Source organism: Harpia harpyja, chromosome 12, assembly GCF_026419915.1.
Source record: "Harpia harpyja isolate bHarHar1 chromosome 12, bHarHar1 primary haplotype, whole genome shotgun sequence".
Classification (NCBI taxonomy): Eukaryota; Metazoa; Chordata; class Aves; order Accipitriformes; family Accipitridae; genus Harpia; species Harpia harpyja.
In genome coordinates, this window is record NC_068951.1 from 24,602,742 (window position 1) to 24,615,097 (window position 12,356).

Here is a 12,356-nt window from a genome sequence, read left to right on the forward strand (position 1 = left end):
TCTTTTTCTTCTTTTTTTTGGGGGGGGGTGGTGTCTTTAGTGGTTCCTCAGATGCCTGGGGTCATAGGGCTGGCTAAATGTCAGGCCTTCCCTGCTGCATAGCTGATCTTTATCCCTTTAATCAGGCATGAGAAAGCTCCAGTTTCCTCCTGATTTCCAGTTATATTCAAAGTAGTTGCTTGTTTTCTTTCCTTCAAAAATACTGTGTTTTTTAAGACTGAAAACTCTTTTTTTCAAATTCATTTAGGATAATATGAAACACTTTCATCGATGGTTTTTTGGGGGGCTTTTTTTTTTTTTTTTGGTTGTGGGTTTGGTTTTTTGTTTTGTTTTTTTTTCCTCTTGTGCATCCACAGCTGCTAAAATGCCTTTAGGGGGCTTTTTAATAAATAAAGAGAAGTAAACAAGTTCTGAACTATTATAGTAGGTAGTTCATTATAGCAACTAATTTCAGAAAGAATAAACATGTAACCATTTTAGGAGCCTTAGTTTTCAGAAAATATTATGTTAAGGAAGCCATTAGAGAGGCATAGGATCCAAGATAATAGATCCAATAAAATTACAAATAAAAACATTGAAGTCCTGACTTGCTATTCTTGTCTACACCAGGAAAACCTAGGGGAGACAGCAGGGAAAGGGAGTATGCAAATAGTTGAAAAAGTGAGTGATTTGTAAAAAAAAAAAAAAAAAAGAAAGAATTGTAATACTTAGGAATAATATTTTTGGGCATCCTGGCCAGCTGTAACCTGGTGGAGGGAGTCTGCCTGCCCTCATGTTTTAACAGTTCTCTTGAAGGCGAGAGCAGATGAAGGGTGTGGAAAATTACCACTGTGTTTCTCCAGAAGTCATACGTATAAAGTAGATTTGTCTGCGCTCGCCAAGTTAGGGGAAGGGATGACAGACAGTCCTTTTCTTTGTGCTGGGGGAGCCAGCGGTAGAAATATTTCTTTTTTGGGATGAGAGGGTTGAGTAGTTTTCACCTGCCTTCTAAGGTGCCAGTGAAAATTGGGAAATTGCTAAATGTTCCCAGGAGAGCGAGCTTTTGCATGTGGATAACTGAAGCTGAACAACTGGGCCAGAGCTGATGGTGGTGGGTGGGTGGATGCCTGTGCCTGCCCGGGTGGGATCCAGCTGCTGTGGCTGGAGGGACAGCAGGTGCAGGTAGCTCAAATTTCAGAGAGTATTTTGTAAATGTTGTCTCTGCTGAAACTACTAAGTATTAAAACAGACACCTGTAACTTTCAGCAAGTAGTGTCTGTAAGATTTGAACCCCAAATTTTGTTATATATTGGTTTAAACCAAGCATTTCAGCGTTTCATTCCTGCTTTACATGGAAACCACCGCTTAGCTTTAACTGCCTGTCTACCTAACGTGAAGACCTTGCAGGCTTCGCACAGGGCTGGGCATTGGACCGCTTGCATCTGCGTGTGGTCCTGGACGGGCATCCCCAAACTGCTGCCTGGTCCCTAGTATGAGATGGCTGGTAGAAAAGCAACCATCGTTGGTGTAGGTGGGTTATGTTTGCTGTGAACACGTGTACCTGGAAGACTGGTGCAGCTGTCTATAATGAAATATTCTATGCATGTAATGTCAAAAAGATGCTTTATTTAAGACTTCAGGGTTATGCAGCACTGCCAAGTGCAACAGCAGGAAGAAACCTACGTGCCATGTTTTAATCCCCAGCCCCTGAATATCCATGTATTCTGATACACCCTTTCCCACTTTATTACAAGTGTGTCTCTAGTTTGATCTTTTCTCTAAAACTGTAATGCTTTCTATTAGTGGCAGGGTTGGTTTGGGCTTTTTTAAAATTATTTCCAGATAATTGAGAGACAACTTTTATGAACGTAAATGGTTTTAATGGAAAAGTTCATACGGCTTTCCACTGATAGGCAATCACAGTAACTGTGTTTGGTAACAGGCCTGGTGGACAGTGTGCTTAATCCCTCTGAAATGGCAAGATCTTGACATAGATCCTTAGGTTTCCATAGAGTTTCTGCTACTTCAGGCTCCTAGAGGAGGTAGGGAGGGAAAGTAGCATCGTTTTGAAATATGAAAATATTAACAGCAAAAGAGAGTGTCTATTGTATCAAAGTCCCATAAAATTCACTGTATCCTAACCTGGTAAAAAGTCCTGGATGCTTAGCTAATTAATACTTTGATTTAGAAATTTACCTTAATGATGCTGATCAGTTTTTTCTAAATAAGTTTTGCATCAGGGATCTTGCTGCAAAGTCACTATTTTTGATACATTTCCTAGTACCATATGTATCTGTAGTTGTTTTTAAAGCTTAAGTGTGTAATTTATAAGATTTAAGAATTACTTGGAAAGCATAGTTTCCATTATTCAGTGTGGTTGGAAAGTAGGCTGTGGATGTTTAACAAGCTGTAAGGATACTGGTTGCTAAAACTCATTAAGAATTTTGTGTCTCCTCAGTTCTCTGGATCTCACCCACATTTACTGGGTAGTACTGCCAGGCTTCTTGGAAATGAAACGCTTTTGCTTAATTTTGTGATAATTCAGGACTTGGTCTGTTCCAGCTAAAGTAGCGTAACAAAATTATCAGGAAGACTGAGAATGCCAGTAAGCAATCTGGCCTATTCAGCATCACATCCTCTTTCCTCCCCCTTCTTGCCAAAGTTGCATGAGAGCCATATAACAAGGCAGGGAGGGGATGGGGGGGATGGACGGACGGACGGAAGTAGATTTTTCAAGAATAATTTCTGTATCAAAATGATAAATTTGTGATTTAGCGCGACTCCGCTGGGATAGCTGCATGTGCATATGCACTCGCGCTCGCTGACGTGCACAGGCAAATGTGTAGGTGACCTGCAAAAGGGCAGGATTTAGGGCCAGAAGATTTTGGATTGTCCCTACCCGGTGCAGACCAGCACGGAGCTTCTGGAGGATGGTGGTTTCTGCCTAACTGCTTTACGTCTCACCAAGGATGTTATCAGCAAAATGTGCTAATACTTCTTTCAGAGACCAATTTTTATTTGAAGTCTCGATAAACTTGATAAATATTTCTTTGAAAATATCTCCCATGTAGTTATTCCTCCATGTGTCTAGAAATGGATTATTGGACGCTTTCCAGGAACGGCAGGTGATGGGTCCTGTTTGTAGGCAGCATGTTGCCGATGGGGAGTGCTTCCCCCTGGCTGGCTTCCTTCCGATGTTAAACCCAAGGAGCCGCTGTGGGCTCTGGATAGCCTAACTTTAGTTCGATGAAATGCAGTTGTCCTTCCAACTGCAATTACGGTGTTTCCAGTGAGCCTGCAGAAAAGTTTCTGTGCCCTCACGTGCTCTCCAGTACCCCAGTCTGCTTGTTCTGTATTTGCTTCTGCTTATAGTCATCGATGTGCCATTGATAACATGTTTTGCAGTAATTTTCCTAATGTTTTCATAAACAGAGGAGATTTGGGACTTTCTCCAGAATTTTTCCCAGTGGTATGAAGGGATACTTACTTTTAAATCATGTTTCCATTTACTTTATCAGCTTTATTTTCCACCATTAACTTTTCGTTGTACCACGCGCTGATCGGATCCTTCTGGTGTGGTCTTTTCCATAACTGATGTTTTGTTTTTGTTAATTGTTTTACGAAATTTGGCCTATATTAGATGTAGCTACAATGGATTGCTTGCAAAGGAGGCATGTTGCTCTCTGTAAATCTTGGCTGGCAGAGATTTCTAAATATGATTTTTTTCTTAAAACCCTGGAAGAATGAGCCTGTGACTGCTGCCTGTTGCCTGGAGCAGCCCGTGCTCAGGGTGGTGCACAGGTGTGTGCCCCACTCCGCTTTTGCTGCTCCCCTTGCTGCCCATTTGGGTGGAGAGAAGGGACCCCCTTTGGGAAGTGCCTGCAGTGGAAGCAGAGGCTCACTGTGCTGAGCCTCTCGTTTGAGGATCTGTGAAGAGCCAGTGCTGCTGGACTGCAGCAGCCCCCGGTTCGGTGGGAAATGGAAAACCGGATTAAAAAAACAAACAAACAAACAAACACCGCCCCCCCCCCCCCCCCGTTTTACATTATCCTGCCACCTTTCTTTTTGCGTTAGCCTAAATATTCCATAGTTAAACAAGGGAATGAATTGCCCTGCGCTGTCTTGGAGCCAATTAAACTACAGGAGGTGCTCCCGGTGCAGGACTGCCGCCCCTTCTCCGTTACCCTCTGTGCGGGGGTGGGGGGCACCCGCTGCCTCCCTCTGCTGCCAGCAGCAGCCCTGACGGGTTTGAGAAACGTTGCGCTCGCCCGCTGCCCTTCCCTTCCGTACGACAGTAAATGCTTGGCTAATCGCCGCCAGGACGGCTCCTGAGCCGCTTTGCTCCCCGGGCGCACGGGAGAGATGCTGCACCGTGCTCCCGGGGCTCCGTCCCCTTTGCCGGCTGGCGGCTTTCTCCGGCCCGTGGTGGGGTTCCCACCCCCCCCATTCCCTTACCGGCCTTCCTTGCTCCCAGCGCTGCCGTACGCCTCTCTCAGGGCGCGGAACGACCGTGCCTCCGTCACCCCCGGCCCGGGGGGCCGGGCCAGGGCCCGGTCTGCCGCCGCCGTGCGGCGTGCAAGCGGGGGCCCGGCAAGCAGAGGGCAGCCGAAGCGTGTGCCCCTCGGCTGGAAGGGGGGCGTTCAGCAGGAACGGGCCGGGCCGAGGCTTCTCGCGGCTCCGGGCCGGGGTGCGATGGGTGCCAGCCCGGCGCTGCCCCGCAGCCGGGCGGCGCGGTGGGGGCGAGCGGGGGAACGCCGAACGCCCCGCGGGCACCCCGCGCCCCGGGCCCGCGTTTGCCGGCCCGCTGCCTGTTCCGCGGCCGGCCGCGCGGGGCGCGCTTGCCACGAGGCGTGGCGGCCTCCGAGCGCCGCTCCGCCGAGCGCCGGCGAGAAGCCCCGCGGGCTCCCGCCGCGCTCGCGGCGTGGGCGGGGGGCGCTGCCGTCCGCCGTGACGGGAGCCGGGGACTCGCGGGGCCGCGCAGCCGCCGCCGTGAGTCACGCACCCTGGGAGAAGGAGCCGCTGATAAATCCCAGGCAGCGGCTGCCGTTGCCTTCTCTCGGCGGCGGCCTGCCTTTCTTCCTCTAGCCAAAAATGGGGAAAATTGCTGGGCTCTCCGTCTCCGGGCCTGCTGTCGCGGAGCGCGGTTTACCTAAAGTACTGTAACGTGACGGGCTCTTGCACAACAGTGGTGTGGACAAATGGGAAAACGTCAGATAGGCAAAAAATGGTAAATTAAATTACCGGGTTTTAATGAGCAGCCAGTATACGGCGGTAAACCAGACAGCCCCCCTGCGCCCTGTCTTTCAGAGCTTCCCTGCATTTTCCACAATGGAAAATATGCCTAAATAAACCTTTCAATATTTATACTTAGATCGGCTACAGACTTTTTTTTTTTTTTAAAAAAGAAAGTGGAGAGTTAGCAGAAGATAGAGTTATCCAATCTTAAACGGCTTGGAAATTACCCACCCTGACTGAACCCTCTGAAGGGAAGGGTTGGCCAAGGTGCGACGAGAAACGTATTTTACATCAACTCTCTTTTCCTTACCGGAAAAAGAAGTTGAGATGCTTTGAATAACAGAGAAACCTGTCTAATCCCGCCTGCTGGGCATGGGCTTTGGGACCCCTGGTGTGTCCCTGCCCCGGCCCGGGGACTTGTGCGGTGGCTGGGCTGTGGCCCGGGGCAGGGCTGCCCCCGGGGGGGACGCTGAGCCCAGGACGAGCTTCGTGGGGGCTCACAGACATCGCGTTCCTCACAGCTTCGGGCGGGTGGAGCTGCAGGGCTGGTGGCACCGGCCGGCTCAGGGGCGACTGAGGACCCGGAGCAGAGTAGCTGTGGCCATTTGGTGCTGCTCACAGGTTTTTGTTTGTCGTGAAAAAAACCAAACCCCCCCAATACCGATCGCCAACGAGCCCTTAGCCATGAGGCGTGTGTCCAATTCTCTCTGTATTTCAGAGTTACTCGCCACCTGACAGTATCTGCGACTTTGTGGAAATGCCATGTGAGATCGCTCGTGTCTCGGGTGATTTCTGGAACTGACGTCATTAGTGACAGCAGCGATGGGCACCCTGGAGGTAACTGGTTTGGGTGAGAAATCTGCAACGCAGGTTTTTTTCCTTGCATATGGGAAGGAATAGAGGTTGCTTTTTTTTGTTGGTGGTTTTTTTTTTACTTAGCTGTTTATTTTATTTTTTAAAGTAAGAATTCCCTATTTGATGCAGCTGAAGGAAACGTAGGTAGAATAGTTTCTCAGTCCTGCTCCAGGGATGACCAGCGGGCAGGAGGAGAGGAGCAGCTTTGGGATGCCCCCGGCCAGCGGTTGTCTGCCAGAACTTCTCCTGGCGCAGCCACCTGCGTTTGGCTTTACCCCAAAAAGCAGGGAGCAACGTCCCGCTCCGTGGGCTCAGGCCTACTGTGAGGCAGGGAGTGCCGGGGGTCCCAGGCCCTGCCCCACGGCCTCGCAGCACGGAGCGCTCCTCCGCAGCCCCGCACGTGCCGGAACGGGTGCCTGCGCGGAAGCCCTGCCTGCGCCCTTGGCGGGTTTGGCGGCTGATGCCAGCTGCGGGCCTGAGGCCCCGCTGGCATTTGAGAGCCCAGGAGCCTCCCACCTGCTTATGCCCGGAGCGAATTTTTTCCCCTTTTGTAGCTTTAGATGTTTGGATCAGTTTTTAGGGCCCAGGCCAATCTGGGGGAATTGAAAACTGTACTCCAACAATCTCAAGCATTGGGATTATAATCATTTCCATCTGTCTGTCTTTGTTTATTTACTTTTTCAAGAAAGCTCCAGTAGTACTCAGAACAGCTTTATTGCGCTAGAAGTTTCTAGCCCACTGTGATTTGCAGATTCCTGTGCTGATTCAGTGCAGCAAAGACTTAGAAGGTCTATTTGAAATGACAGACTGACACCGTTTCACGTTTCCTCTCCCACCTGGGGCTGAGACTACAGCGTACTCCCTGGCTTCTTTCAACTTTTCTTTAATTAAGACTTATTTTTAAAAGTGTTTGGCTGTTGCTGTTCCATGCTCTTATTTTTCTCCTTGCATCTGGCTGTACCCCAGGTTTCCTATGGTATCCCCTTTGTCTTCTGGGTCCGACTGGAGCCAGCCACGCTGGCAACGTCACAGGGAACACCAGCGGTGGATGGACTCCTGATCCTCTCTTTTCAAGGAGTTTCCCCATGCGTTTGCCCTCCGTCGCTGCTGAGAGCGGCTGCGTGCGGTGACACCGGCTTTCTGGCAGGGAGAGGGGAGCCGTGGCATGCTTTCCTACCCAAAGCGCTGCGGTCGGCATCGCCGCTCGCAGCCAGCTGCTGAGTCAGGACTTGCGCCAAAGCCCAGCAAGGCAAAGGGAGCTTTTCCTCCTGACATCAGGAGCCTTTGGATTAAGCTCTGTAAGGGCTCCTTACTCATAGATGGTGACTTTATACAGCAAAGGACACCGGTGTGGTAACCTTTAGCAGAGGCTTCAGAAAATTATACCCAGCTTCTGCTGTTAAATAGGCCAGCTTTGGTTTTCATCCCAGCTCCGCTTAAGAAACCCGTTAGTATCTTGTTTGCCCTGTTTTTTGTCTTACTGTGATTTTTTTATTTTGTTGCCAAGACCTTTCTCATAGTTTTCGGAGGCAAATAGCTTTAAAGATTCATACAGCTCAAACACTTGTAGTGTCTCCACATCTGGTATCTTACCCATAATTTATAAATCTTTTGAAATGAGGAAGGATGTGTGGACTGCAGCAAAAGACTTTCTGTATTAACCAAGTAGACAGAACTCTTGTCAATGTTTTTTTTTGTAAGTACAGTGAAACTTTAATTCTCTTTGTTACCCCCTTTCTTCATCTGCTGGCCCATTTTATTCTGGAGCTGATACCTCAAACTGTCTCTGGGAGTTTGGTGACATAACTGAGCATCACTTCTGGACGTGGCTGCAGACACAGGAGCTGTGGGCTGGAGCCTTACTCGTCAGGGTCCCCAACCAGTGTGTGATGCTGAAGAGATCAGCAAGTAAATATTGCGGAGCCCCTTGTCAGTGCAGCTCCTTTGGGAGTGGATAATCGTGTAGCACTGGAGGGAATCAATAACTCAGCCCATCTGAGGTTGGGGTAATTAACTTGAAATTTTTTTTTTTTTTTTAATTTCCCAGGCTAATAAACAAAAGTGTTAGTAGTTTCAAAGCAAAAATGTCTGCTCATTTTTCTCTACTGGTCCGTGTGATGATCTTAATATCTTAAGGCACAATCTGAGTATGTTCATACCCTCAAACTGCAGTGTAAGAAAATATGGCTGACAACAGATATGAAGGATGGCGATAGATATTTATACTATATAATTTAAGTGATACTTAAAATCTTACTTGGGGGGGTAATTTTCATGCTCCTTTCTTCACAGCTTTGTCTTGATTTTAGGCTCAGCTGCGTGAGCAGAGGTGTGGGTGCAGTGGGCAGCGGGACGTACCGGTGTCCCCGTGTCTCTCGTGCTGGCAGCCGAGAGAGCCGCTCGCTGTGGTGCCTGGAAAGCGGTGACTGGCTTCGCCCCGCTCCTGTGCACAGCGTAAGGCTCAGTCTTTATCTCCCACTTTGTTTGCTGTGGTTTGTCTTACTTCTAAGGACAGCGTCTGTCCTGCTTTCACCTGGCAGTGCTGCCCGGCTAGGAGGCCATCCTGGGGAGCGTGGCGGATGGGTGGCAGAGCAGGGTCCGCGCCCTGGCCCCGGCCCACGCCGCGGCCGCAGCCTCGCTGCAGGTCCTGCCACCCGCCCAGACCCTCGCTGGCAGGACCTCTGCCGCCCTGCCACGTCCCAGCTGCCTCGAGAGCCCTGCTGCTGAGTACAAACAGTCCTGCTTTCGTTGGTGACCTATTCAAACAATATTGCTTTTCTTCTGGGTAAGAGCTCGGTTTCTTTGCTAATGTCGCTTTGGGGTAGGATCTTTGCAAATTACCTATTTATTTATTAATATGTCAACACACACACACACACGCACAGTTTAGGATCCTAAACAACTTCCTCTGTGTTTCAAGGTTGAGGGGGGCTTATGCATATGTAAATAAGAGTAAGCCATCTTTGTATTCAGCTTCAGCTTAAAATGCCTGTAAACTAAATACTCCAATAGTTGCAAGTTGCCCATGAGACAGAGCCCTCAGGACTGGGCGCTCACCTGCGGAGCATCTCCAGGAAGAGCCGGGTGTGGAGCGTAACCAGCACTTCGGCAGGTGAGACTTCTGCTGGAGGAAGGGAACCTGGGTGGCACGGGCTTCGAGAAGGGCATGTTTGTCTGGGGGGCAAAGGAGAACGCTTGTGTTATCCACACCGAGTGCTCAGGGAACTGGCTAGTGAGCTTGTAGAAATTGGGACGTGGGAGTTATTTTTAATCAGCGATGCCTGAGAATGCAGGAGAATCCATGTGGGAGGATGAATCATAACTGTGATGGGGAAGGGAAAGGGTGGGCAAGGCTGGTGAGCTGATGCTCCCCAGGCATGAAAAACTCTCCCAAGTGCCTAACCCCTTCAAACCAGCCATCCTCCCGCAGTCCCACCAAGTGTGCTCTTGGGAGTGGAGGAATGTAAATATTAAATGCGCATCAACATCCAAAAAAAAAAAATTTTTGACAAGTTCTGGATGATTCCAAGTCTCACAAGGAGATGGCTGAGAAAGAAAGGCTGCTAACTGCACAGGCAACAACTTAATCGCTTCTAGAAAAATTGGCTTTAAGAATTACCATCAAAGCAAGCAGAACATATCAAGGGAGAAAGGAGATTTCTATCTGCGGAGCATGATTCTCTCTCCACTGCTAGTGGAAGCAGGCGGTGGGGCTGTCCCAGTGCTGTGAGCTTGTTATAAGAAAGGGGAGTCTTGGGCACGACCAACATGGATTTTCTCGTCCAGACTTGGTAGGTCCCACTTATATGGGTCTGCTTAGGAGAGCAGCCGAGTGAGTGACTCTCCTGTAGAGGAAGGATGCTTTATGCCACTGCAGCCCAACCTGTAAAACCTAATCCTTGGTGGTTTAGGTGAGCAGAGAGAAGCAAAGCAAACTCCACCTGGCTGCGTGGATGGATGCAGGCAGCTATGTTCTCTCTCTAGCCAAATTTGTGCACTGCATTGCCGGTGTGAAGCTGCAGCCAGACAGTGCTGGTGGCCTGACCGGCAAAGGCATCGTGGTCCTCGACGCCTGCCTTTGCAGAGCTGTAGAGCTACTTTCTTAGGGTAAATAAGAAAACCCCACAAGGGCCTAAGTCTCATCCCATTCACTAGTGTTTGAAGAGTAGATTTTTGGGCTGGAGCTGACTCGGGCTTTTTCTTTTCAGCCACTAGAGAAACAAAAAAACCTTACAGGGCTAATAAATTGTGGAAAATGCTTGTAATTTGTCAATGACTTAGTTACAATCATGCTTGTGTGCAACAGATGATGTGGTGAACAGCAGTGACATTTGTTTTCCTGTGAATTTGAGAAGCTTGTACAAGAGCAAAGACCCATGGTTCTGACCCAATTCCCTTGAGTTTTGGATCTAGGAAAAAAACATACCTCTAAGTATTGTAAAGAATTATCTCCCTAGTCCTGCTTTACTTATTTTGAAAATATTTTGAGTGTCTTCACAATAGCAAAACAAAGTAAAAAAAAAATGAAAGTCTTTCTCTCTTTTTAATCCAACCTTTGTAGTTTTCCTGCTGTAGGAACTCCTGACCTCCCTGGAGGCCTTCTCCCACCTGGGCAGTAACCCGGTCGTGCTCTGCCTCTCAATCCTGGAGCAAGTGACTTGTCCAGAGACAGAATGAAGGGCGCAAATCAGAAATCTCCACTTCCCAAGCCCAGGTATCTTCACACCAACCTCAGAACAAAATGTATTGGCTTGGGGTTCTCATACCTCTTTCATTTGTCTGCAATATTGTTTTTACAGATGTAAGGATTTATTTTTTTTAAACTGTTTTGAAGGCTAATATCAATTTAAGCTGAAATAAGATCTGAAACAAATCTCCACTTGAGGGTAAGGATAGTCTTGTTGCTACAGTAGAGGTTGGGCAGTTGGACATTTATTGTGTCATTGGCTTCCTGCTAGCCTTGGTGTTAATCTCTCTCTGCCACCGTTACTTTCCTTGCCGAGTAGTAAACACATGTATTGAGTGTTACAGCTATGCAAAGCCTAGAATATACAGCCCTATAAACATGGTGATTACTAAATGTGTTTAGCTTTTGCTCAGGCTCTGAGATCTATGGGGACTGATTTCCCCACTGTGGATTTACTGTTGCAGAAGCAGCAGCATTTCAGAAGTGCTTTGATTGCATCCTCGAAGGAGAGTAGGGTCAAAGCTAACAGCGTTTCTGTTTCAGTCAGAGCAAAATAATGGGGTGAGATCAGGCTGGCTGGGATTTTTCAGTGTCTCTGAGCTCGTCCGTGCCAACCCTGCCATCTGCATGCTGCAGCAGCACCCGCTGGCTGCTGCAGCAGGGCTTCCCCCAGCCCCGAAGCTTTGTCCAGGACAAACAATTTCTGTGCCCTTGTCTGAACCTCTGCTCAAATCATCTATGTTTTGAACAACACGGAAAAGTAGCTGAGAAACCTAGGGGCTGTGTTGTGGGCTGCCAGGGAAGCAGGAGGGACCAAGCTGTGGGTGCAAGCAGAGAGAAAGTGTGCTTAACACTTGAGGGAGAAGAGGGGGCAAACAGGGGAACTTGTGGTCATGTCTGCATTTTTAAAGTTTTATTGCTCTTGCTAACTCAAAGCAACTTGTGATTCAAAAATCACAATTCAGATCCCCAAATGATTAGACTTAAGAAAGTAATGGATTTGGCGTTTTATTTTCTGGTTTCTTGGTTATCTGAGGCATGCAAAAGCCATGGGCTGAACTTTCTTTGACTGCAAGAGCAAGCAGCTTTTGTCTCTTGCCTTGTTCTTTTCTTATAGCAGCCTTGAATCCTTCTGGAGCTCTTTGAAGATCAGCCAGCAGAAGATTATTAGCTGATGCTAGTGGGGAATCAGAAGTGTGAATGGTGTCTTGGCAACAACTGAATAGCATGAGATGAGTATCTCAGTACCGCAAGGTACCTAGTTAAATGGGGGGAGTTGATAACATGGGTCCTGCTTAAGGGTGCCTGTGGATCACATGGGTTGAGTCCTGTACACCCCCAGTCATGGACAAATTTCCAGTATTAAAAATCCTGGTACAGAGGAGTTTGCTTCTTGCTTGGTTTCTCTTACACTATAATTGACTCCTGGGAAGCCTTTGCCCTTCATCTTTAGAAAGGCAGTCATATGTAGTTAATATAGATGTAAGGGATCCTCATGTGGTTTTTACTTATGTTTAGTGCATATTAATTATTTCCACTTTATTGTTGTAACAATAGAAATCCAATATATTTTGTCTGTTGTTTTGTTAACAAGATCTTG

General features: G+C 48.1%; 2 long non-coding RNA genes across 2 annotated transcripts; one reads left to right on the top strand and one right to left on the bottom strand.

Moving 5' to 3' along the window:
- Nucleotides 1-1,525: 1,525 nt before the first annotated feature.
- Nucleotides 1,526-4,672, bottom strand: LOC128149088 (uncharacterized). Its single transcript, XR_008237530.1, has 3 exons — nucleotides 4,435-4,672; nucleotides 3,467-3,570; nucleotides 1,526-2,012 (listed from the first exon to the last, which is right to left on the bottom strand). It is a non-coding gene; the product is annotated as an uncharacterized LOC128149088 (long non-coding RNA).
- A 4,329-nt stretch (nucleotides 4,673-9,001) lies between these two features.
- Nucleotides 9,002-12,334, top strand: LOC128149161 (uncharacterized). Its single transcript, XR_008237553.1, has 3 exons — nucleotides 9,002-9,181; nucleotides 10,631-10,783; nucleotides 11,874-12,334. It is a non-coding gene; the product is annotated as an uncharacterized LOC128149161 (long non-coding RNA).
- Nucleotides 12,335-12,356: the final 22 nt, after the last annotated feature.